The following is a 10841-nucleotide window of genomic DNA, read 5'->3' on the forward strand; positions in this document are numbered from 1 at the left end:
GAAATCCAATTTTGCTGATAATTGGGTTTGAGGAGGTGGCGTTTGGAGAAAACCCGTCAGTTTCATGGTATGATGTTGTGTGGGACCCTGTCTTGATTCCCATGATATTAAGCATCTGCATAAAAATCCAGAATGAGATCATTTTTAAAAATGAGTCCTATTAAGATGATCACACAAGGAGTAACATTGTGTGGTTAAGGAGTTAACATGAAAAAAGGAGCATGCTAGTTCTCTTATCTCTATAATTTGCTCTCTTCATGTGGGGAGCAGAGACCTGAAGGGGATGCCATAATCTCCAGACAAGGGTTCCTGACTGTGTTAAGAGATATACAATAAAGAGACAGGACTTCAACTTCATTCACCCTGTCACACACCAATTGTAATTCTTTTTTGTGAATGCCTGAATAGGGCTTTGATGTGAGATGCCATCAGAATGCTGTTGACATCCATTTGTATTTTTTCTTCTTTCCTCCTATCCTTCTCTTTTAAAAATTCAGTTAAATGTGATGTTGAAGAAGTACTGGATCATTGTTTTCAGCGGTGAGGAAAATCCATGAAAGACAGAGATACTATGGGCTGGGAAGTGCTGTTCAGCCTGTTCTGGACTGGTCTGCCCTCCTCCTGGAAATTGTGGTTTTATATTTGCAAGCGCTATTAAGTCTAGCTCTTTTTTAGCGTCCCAAGTCCTTCTGTGGCATAAAGCATCTTTCATCAACTGAGCCTGGCGCACTATTTGGACTCCTTCCTTGCAAGAAATAGCCTAACCAAATTTATATGTGGGCTGATAACTTTGTTCTTAAATTACTGTAGTGTGTTATAGTACTGCCTTTGAGGACTCTTCAGCTACTCATAATAATACTGCTGCAAAATATTTGTTAACTGGGGGCAAATACAGGGGTACAGTTTGCAAAATCTGAAACAATATATGTGCAAGTGCAATTTATAAGTCAAGATCAGCACTTTAAATTGCACTTGCACATATATTGTTTCAGCTTTTGCCAGCTGTACCCTGATATTTGTGCTCAGTTAACAAATGTTTTGCAGCATTAGTCTTATGAGGAGCTGAAGAGTCCTCAAAGGCAGTACTACAACACACTACAGTAATTTAAGAACCAAGTTATCAGTCCATATATAAATGTGGCTAGACTATTTCTTGCAAGGAAGGACTCCAACTAGTGTGCCAGCCATACATTTTGGGGCCAGGGTAGCTCACCTGCATGTTGAGCCTGGTCTTGGAAGATCTGCTCTGAGTCTGATTGGCATCTGAGTTAAGGCAGGTGATCAGCAGACACAGGACGTTTTCACTTGTAAGTTCCTCCTATAAGAATCTTTCATTGCAGCAGACATCATCCATGTTCTCTTTCTGATACCAAATGAACTCTTTTATTAGTTCACATATTTTTAGGATACTTGGAAAATCTATCTATGAGTATTTTATGCTGGAACTTTTTACCTGCTGATTATCATTTATATCTTTTACTGTGTCTTATAAGGCTCTGAGAATTTTGGCTATACTCAGTGGAGCTTGCATCTAAGCAGACATGTATAGGATTCCATTATTAATAGATCAAGAAAAGCATTCACATACAGTGCTGGTCTGGGCCTCATACAAGTGACTGGATGTGGTCTTGATGAGCCTGATACTGCATCCGGCATAACCAGTAGTTATGGTGATTAGTTGCTCACAGCTGCTTAGGTCCTCAGACCAACATCTTCTAGTCACTGTTACTCATGACACTTACTACCTTTAGAAGAATTGCTGCTATTGAATTTGAGGGAAACCACGCTTTAGTGGTGACTGGTGGCTTCCATGAAGGTGGGATGGTGAATCAACCCTGAATGTTAGTACAAAGTTTAAAGGAGCTATTCAGGGTTCTGAACCTCATCTCCCCAACAGATTCAGCACTTTGGACAGCTCCATTAAAAGTCAGATTAGTGCCTGGAGTGAATTCTTTGCTTCACTTAGATGGGAGCCACCATCTGCCAGCAAATTACACATTCACCTATTGAACTCTAGACAGCATACATGATTCTCCTCTTCATCTCCCCTAATTTATCCTCACAATAAGCACAGGCAGATCAGGCTGACGGCCACCCAAGGTCACCCAGTGAAACGTGGTTTAGTGTAGACTGGAAAATGGATCTTCCAAGTTCCAGTTGAACAATGTCCAGTACATTAGATGGCTGTGTTCATCTTGGTGTTTCTGAGATATATGGCCCTGATGTAAAATGACACAGTGAATTCATATCTGAATTAGGGTCCTCATAATCCACATTTCCCAGGTTCAAATCCAACAATAGATTATCTTCTGCTGCAGTACCTCTCTGGCTTGTTTCTATATCTGGAGTTTGATAATGTTACATGTACATCATGCCTTTTACTATACAGTGGGCCCTCGCCTTACGCGGGGATCCGTTCCGGATCCCTCCACGTAAGGCAAATTCCGCCTATGCTCAAGCCCCATTGTAAACAATGGGGCTTGTGCATGACGATGCAGCGACGCGCAGAGCGCAATGGGCACACACGCCCATGCAATTGAATGGGACGCGACGCCCCTTCCGCCCCGCGCTCGCTCTGCAGCTTGAGCGCATATGCTCAAACCGCGTAAAGCGCGCCTGCGTATGTTGCGGGCGCGTTGTAGAACTATCAAGTTCCGCAATCATATAGCCCCTGTATTTTTTAAAAATATATATATACTGTTTACCTCTAAATCTACAAACAGCCTGGCTCCTTTTTCTGTCTCTGAGGCTGCTACTGCCTGTTCCTCTTCTTTGTATTTACCATCTTCTTATGATGGTTGCAACTTATTCTGATAGTGACTTCACTGTGTGAAAGCACTATCTCAGTGCAATGCCACACAGAACATTTTCATACTGTTTCAGTACTTTTAAATTAAGGCAGTTCACATATTAATTCAGCTGACAATTATCAACTAATCAGAGAGGACTACATGTAGGTTTGAACTGGCACATAATCTACCAAATAATAAATTGGCAGCACCATGAGAACTGCCCCGGGGGAATTGTTCCATTTCAAAATCTTCCAATTGCAGATGGACATTCATCCAAGGTAAACATAAATGGGGGATGAAATCCAGCCTCAGAGATAATGAAAGTACGTTTCTGTATATGTCAAAAGAGCATATGTGTATTATTATTATTATATTATTATTATTAACCTTTATTTATGAAGCGCTGTAAATTTACACAGCGCTGTACATGCAATCTTTTTAGTTAGACGGTTCCCTGCCCTCAGGCTTACAATCTAAAAAGACATAACACAGAAGGAGAAGAGAGTGGTGGAGGGAAAGGGTAAGAGGTCCAGCAGTTCCTCTCTACCTCCGAGGCCTGGACCAAGGCAGATGGACTGGAGGGAGGGCTTGGCTTGTTTTATATAACATAGGGAAATTTTCTTTCTTATTCTTGATTTCTGGGGGCAGAGGGGAACAAAGGAACTCTTGTTAATAAAATAAGTATATGCATACATTTTATTAGAATGAGACAAAGACTGTGGCGAAGATATTTTTGATAAACGTTCACATTCTGCACTGCAATAGAGAATTCAAGGTCATGACATCAATTAAGTAAGCTATGTTACAGTAAAATATTAAGTCCATAGTAAAAGAGAGAGGAAATTATTTTTGTAGAAAGGAATGAGATTCTTTATTTCATTCTGTTGGATGTATGCATAAAATTAAACCTATTAGGCTGATGAAAGCATGTGAGTCACACATTTCTAAGAACATTGTTTTGCTTTAAAAAGCATGATGTATTATATATTCTGACCACAACAACTTGCATTTCAAAGGGGAATTCAACAATTTAAAAAACTGAACTGCTGGATCACATGTCTGTCTGGTTCCAACATTTGTACTGTAGAAATATAAGTTATAAATGTCTACTTGGGAAGATAAATCAGCATGAGATTTAAATTCTTTATTCAAAAAAATATAAGAAAGAAAGAAAAGAATAGGACCACAGCATTATGTACTGAGTTGAAATAGACTGACTCTCAAGTATTTGTAATAAAACAGTTGATCAGACTGCACTTATGCAGCAGTAGAAATTATTTTTGGACTACACATAGCACTGGTTCTTAGGGTAGCCAGATTTCATGTCTAAAGAAACTGCTGGGTTGCTTCAGCTAGGGAGACACATGTTAGAAAGAGTAGACCTAGAGGAAAGAAAAGTTTGATTTTATTGTATGAGGTAGCTTTACAAGCCTGGGTACTTATTTCCTCCCTACTGGTACCAGGCTCATTAGCTTAATGTGAAGGTGTTTCCATTTATACCGCATCAGGACAACATCAGCACATAAAAAGTAATTTGAATTTTAATGCAGATGAAATATGTTTAGGCTTGATACAATCAGTATATTTCATTTTCCTTTTACAGTGATTTTGGGCAGATGCCAGTATTAATGCTATGACCCATACTTACATTATATCTGCTGCTCCATCTGTTGATAGCTACTGACTTTCAAACAGAACTCAGTAAAAGTCTCTGCTTAATAACAGAACAAGATTCAAACAGTATAAGTGGGAGATACAAGAAGAAGAATTTTAATCTGAATAGGATCTATGGAAGCCTTCCATGTTCAGTAGCAGAATGCTGAAGGGATCACCTGTTTAACCCTCCTCCTTCCTACTATTTTTCATCTTAATGGCCTGTTACAGACTGCCAAAATAAAGCTGCTTCAGGTCTCTTTGGAGGTATGCTATTTAAATGACGCATGGGTCCTAAGAGTCCGGAGGTCGCCCCAAAGCCACACTCCATTCCTAAGCACTGGAGTGCAGCTTTGGTGCAGCTTCCGGATTCTTAGGATGCATGCATCGATTAAATAGCATACCTCCAAAGAGACCTGAAGCAGCTTTATTTTGGCAGTTTGTAACAGGCCAATGTACAGTGGGAGTAATGCAGGTCTCCAGATATTGCTGGTCTGCAACCCCCAGATGTCCTCACCATTTGCTGAGTGGGCTTTTAAAAAGGCAAGGGAAGCAGAAACTAAACAAATTAAAAGTGGTTTCCATTTTGCAAGTTGGAAATAATGGTGGGACCTATGTCTGGAAGAGCTAAAGATCAAGCCATTTTTTTTAATGAACTCTATAGTCTCCAGCTGTTTGAAAGGATTAATTGCTCTTTCTTGGATGCACATAGAGTATAGTTATCCCTTCATATCTGAGTCAGTGACCGAGGGGATCCATTCCAGACCCTCTCCCCCACCGATACAAAAAAAATGTGGGACCTCAAGGCCTGTTGTTTGTAATGGCGACATGATGTGCATGATTGGGGACAATGGGGCTTGTCATCCATAGATGCTTACATCCACAGAAAGCAAGCCCATGGGTAGCAAGGCCCCACTGTATTATTGATGCTACAGTGGTTGGGAGATGAGGAGGATAAACTCAGAAAAGGAATATTTGATTAAAAACTACTCACCTATGCATTTATATGTGTCAGCAGGCAGCTCACACGTAGTTCCACTAAAATAGCAAAGTCCCATAGCACCGTATAGACTAGCAGTGTTATTGTTACATAAGCTTTTATTGTCTAGAGTCTATTTCAGCTAAGGCATGAAATGTTTATGAGTTTAGAGAAAGAAAAATAGAAGCACAGAGTGGATCAAATGTCATGAAATTAAAAAAAAGAGTACAGATTGTAACAATAAATAAGTGTCAGTGGAATCACAGATTGTCAATGCCACATGCAGACTGCCAAATGAGGATAAAGGTTATGCCATTGTAACTTTAATCTGAGATGTTACAAGATTCTTTTGTTGCTTTTGCTACATGCATTTCTACTGTGTTTCAAAACTAGGGTTATTTCAGGAAGACAAGAAGGAAACAATTGGGCAGATCTCACGAAACTTAAATTACTGGTATCAACAGCACTTCAGATAAAAGCTGGGGAACCAAATTTCTTGCAGTCTCTCCGCCTTCTAAAAATTCTTACATAGGAGCTGATAGAGTTTAAAGAGAAATGGTTGAGGGGAAATTTCCATCCCCACCATCTGTTTCAGCTGGAGTAAAACACTGGACATTTACTTGCCTGTAAAAAATGTAATGCATACCATGGTGCTTTGCCCTAAGGCTAGAGTGGCCGAGTTATAAGGTAAGGCTGTTAGATTTAGCACTGACATCTCACAGTCAAATAGCTGGGCTTCTTTGCTTTAATAAGCAGGTGCTTGCTGCGTCCTTACTCTGACCCAGGATTAGGTTAAATATAAAACAAGCTGGCTTTGATCATTTGGCTCACAGCTGAGTAAAAGCCATAGAAAACCAACATAATCACTGGTTTACCTAGGTTTGACACTGCTAAGTTTACCCTAGATTTGCCATTTCCCATGTTTCCAACATTTAACAGTTGAGCAGCAGTGTAGGTATAGTGTTCCAAGAGTGAGCACAGGCATTTAAAAAGATACTGTTTTAATGGATGCATCTTATTATATAATCATAGAATCGTAGAGCTGGAATAGACCCCAAGGGCCATCCAGTCCAACCCTCTGCCATGCAGGAACTCTCAAGCAAACATCCCTGACAGATGGCCATCAAGCCATCTGTCAGGGCTTTGATTGTGATTTCCTGCATGGCAGGGGGTTGGACTGGATGGCCCTTGCGGTCTCTTCCAACTCTATGATTCTATGATTCTAAGCCTCTGTTTAAAGACCTCCAAGGAAGGAGACTCCACTACACTCTGGGGAAGTGTGTTCCACTGTTGAACAGCCCTTAATGTTAGGAAGTTCCTCCTAATGTTGAAGTGGAAGCTCTTTTCCTGTAGTTTGCATCCATTGTTCTGGGTCCTGTTCTCTGGAGCAGCAGAAAACAAGCTTGCTCCCTCCTCCCTTCAAATATTTAAACAGGGCTATCATATCACCTCTCAACCTTCTCTTCTCCAGGCTAAACATCCCTAGCTCCCTAAGTCGTTCCTCATAGGGCATGGTTTCCAGACCCTTCACTATTTTGGTCGCCCTCGTTGGACACACTCCAGTTTCTCAATGTCCTTTTTGAATTGTGGTGCTCAGAACTGGATACAGTATTCCAGGTGGTGCCTGACCAAAGCAGAATAGAGTGGCACTATTACTTCCCTTGATCTAGACACTATTCTTTTATTGATGCAACCTAAACTTGCATTGGCCTTTTTAGCTTCCGCATCACACTATTGACTCATGTTCAGCTTGTGGTCTACTTGGACTCCTAGATCTCTTTCACTTGTAGTCCCATTAATTTGGGATATTCCAGAACACATAGAGCATAATCAGCAGTAGCCTTGAATCTCTCTCTCTCACTCACTCTGGTTTCCCTCCATATGCATACTGTAGCTCCTTCGAGTGACAAACTCCCCCCATACCTCAGTGACCATGAATGTAAATTAGGCAATAAAACACTTTTAAAATCTCAGGAAAAAAATATGTTATTTGAAAGAGTGGATTAAAAATTATTTATCTGAGTTATAAATTACCCTCAGCATACAAAAAAGAAGGAGTGTTCCCAGACACACAACTTAACACAGAAAACAGAAAATACAACAGACACAAATCCATGTAATACAGGTAACTTCATCCACACAAACATGCTGTATTACAATCGTGGGCTAACAAATACAAATAAATTTAACCATCTATTACCTGCTAGGTTTATTTCATATCATGTAATAATATTTTAATCTCTTTTTTAAAAAGTAAGGATAAAGACATTTGCTAGTTGCTTTTTAAAAATAAATTCAAAGCAATATTTATCAACCTAACCAGAAACCAATAACAAGACAAGAAGGGAAACAATCAGAATTAACAGTTCAGTCTTTAAAATGAAGGAAGAATATATTTCACTAATTTCATTCAGCATGTCAGTCTGTTTCACTTTACTGTAATTTAAAAATGTTAACCTGTAGATGGGACATAATACTTGCAAAAACACGAGGTTGTGTATCGACTTTCTCTTAAAGTGGGGGACAATAAAAACTGTGGAGCTGAGTAATACTGTACAATTTCCCCATATCCTTCATAATTTCCTCATATCCTTCATAATTTCCTGCATCTTTTACCTGAAAAGTCTTACAAAGATCTCGCTATCTATCTATCTATCTATCTATCTATCTATCTATCTATCTACAAGTGCAAGAAAACTTTTCCCCTACAAAGAAAAAAAGCAACCAGATAGGGGAAATGGCCATTGGAAAAGTGTTATGCATTCCCTCCCTGTCCCTTCTTCTTTTGCTTCTATTTGCAACATCCAACAGGTGTATATTTAAAAAGTCAAGGAAAAGTTAAAATTCTGCTTGGTAAAATGGGGTCTAAAATCTCATACATCTTTTTTTACTGAAAACATACCGCTAAGTTTCTTTACAGCAATAATGCCTCTGAAAATGTAGCTGTATTATTTTCAAAATGTATACAGTTCACCCACGTCATACGCGGGCGCCTTTGACGCAGCTTCCAGCTTATGTTAGAAGCCCCGCGCCATTTAATGACTGGCGCATGCACTCACAGTGCTCCTACCACCTTGCTGCCTCATGCACAAGCCCCATTATTCTCAATGGGACTCGAACATAGGCAGAACCAGCTTTATGCAGCAGGGTCCGGAACTTTCCTGGATGTTCTTCTAATTGTCAGAAACAGCAAGATTGTTTCAGATCTTTTTTATAAACCATCTCTGGGGTTGTTCCCACTATGGTTTAAACCATATTGTGATTTGAAATGATCCTATTTAAACCACCATGGTTCCCACTTAATTCAAATCACTGAAGCGATTCGGAAATGAGGGGCATGGTTTTTACTCATTTAACCTATGTCAAAGAGATGCTGGGTTAAAGGGGTATTTCTGAGATGAATCAATTTATACTCAAATTTTATTTATTATTATTAACCTTTATTTATGAAGCGCTGTAAATTTACACAGCGCTGTACATGCAATCCTTTTAGTTAGACGGTTCCCTGCCCTCAGGCTTACAATCTAAAAAGACATAACACAGAAGGAGAAGGGAGTGGTAACGGGAAAGGGTAAGAGGTCCAGCAGTTCCTCTCAACCTCCGAGGCCTGGACCAAGGCAGATGGACTGAAGGGAGGGCTTGGCTTCAAAATGGAAGGTTAATCATTATCCAGGGAAAATACATACTCACAAGTAGGATAATGCATATACAGTACATAGCAATACAGGAAATGGATCGATAAACAGCCAACAACAGAACATCAGATAGTAAGCGACAATTATGCGATGCCTGGGAAGGCTTCTCTGAATAGGATGGTTTTCAACTCCGTTTTGAAGCTGGTTAAAGAAGTGATGGCTCTTGCTTGTGGAGGAAGAAGGTTCCAGGAGTGAGGGGCAGCAAGTGAAAAGGGGCGAATCCGAGATGGGGCAGAGGAAATCCTGGGCTGAGACAGGAACCCTTGACTACCAGAACGGAGGGCCCTGGTGGGAAGGTGGGAATTCATCCCAGTGGGAACCACAGGTGGATTCAAATCCACCCCAACCCAAGTGGGAACTAGGTAGGGCAGATTTGATTCCACTGCCAGTGATGGGGGGGGGGCAGCTGCAATAGCCCTGACCATCTCTCCATCACCAGCCTCCCTGCCTCTCTGTACCTGGACCACTGCCTTTTCTTTGGCCTTCCTGCAATCTCTTTCCCACTTTCCCCGGGTGCGGGGAATGGAAGGAGGCCACAGGGAAGCCGATCAGAAGCCAAAGGAGGCCAGGAGAAACTGGTAAGGAGGCCGGGCCGGGGACAGTTGGGGCTAGGAGAGATGAAGGTGCCTGATCTGAATTGGTAGAATTGGCACAAACATAGTGGGAACCAGGAAATATTTTTATGTTGATTCATCAGTTCGGATCAGGCACCGATTTCTCCGTAAATGGGAACAAGTCCTGATAGTCACATGCATTTGAACTGAATTTTTTACCATACAAATCTGTAGAAGAAAACTGTATACAATTTGGCACTGAAGATTAAACATATATGCAGTAATGATACCACCTACCACCAAAGCTAATACCTAAGATTCAAGATAACCCTAACAGATTGGAGAGCTGACTGCAAAATGAATTCCAGTAGGGATAAATGTAAGATCATGTGGGGAGGAAAAATCAAATATATACACGTAAGAATGACAACATCTTGCCAGCAATACATGTGAAAAAGACTCAGGGGTCTTGCCATACCACAAGCTTAGTATGCGGCAACCTGGTGGTATGGCAGCACAACCAAACTGGTGAATATGACAGTGACTTTGGGTCCCATTTTGGTCAGACCTCACTCGAAGTACTATATCAATTTCTGGGCACCAGATTTTAATAGGGATATTGGTAAGCAAGACCAATGAGGAATGGTTGAGGGAGAAGTTGAGAGGTGATATGATAGCTATCTGATGGGCTGTCACATAGAAGAGGAAGCAAAGTTGTTGTTTTTTTGCTGCTTGAGAGTATAAGCCCAAAAGCAATAGATTCAAACTACAAGAAAAGAGATCATGACCAAGTGGGAAAAATTCATAATCATAAGAGCTGTTTTAACAGTGGAATCAACTGAAAGCACTGGACTCCAGTGGAGATTATTAAACAGATATTAGATTGCTAAATCTCAGGGATGCTTTAGCAGTGCTTTCTTCCTTAGAAAGAGTTTGAACAGGATAGCCTTTACAGTCTCTTGCTATTCTATGAAAAGCACAGAGGAACTAAAATCCCACATACAGAGAATAGCCACTTCTTCCAATGGACTTTAACATCCAAAAGACTGCTATACTCACTATATTGTTCTCTACAATACTATACTCTTCTCTACAAAAAAAAAAAGGGGGGGTAATAAAAAAGGAACAGTTGTGTTACTTTTGTGAGTGAATTCCATTCATTATCTTC

This window comes from Sceloporus undulatus, chromosome 5 (assembly GCF_019175285.1).
Source record: "Sceloporus undulatus isolate JIND9_A2432 ecotype Alabama chromosome 5, SceUnd_v1.1, whole genome shotgun sequence".
In the NCBI taxonomy this organism is placed as follows: domain Eukaryota; kingdom Metazoa; phylum Chordata; class Lepidosauria; order Squamata; family Phrynosomatidae; genus Sceloporus; species Sceloporus undulatus.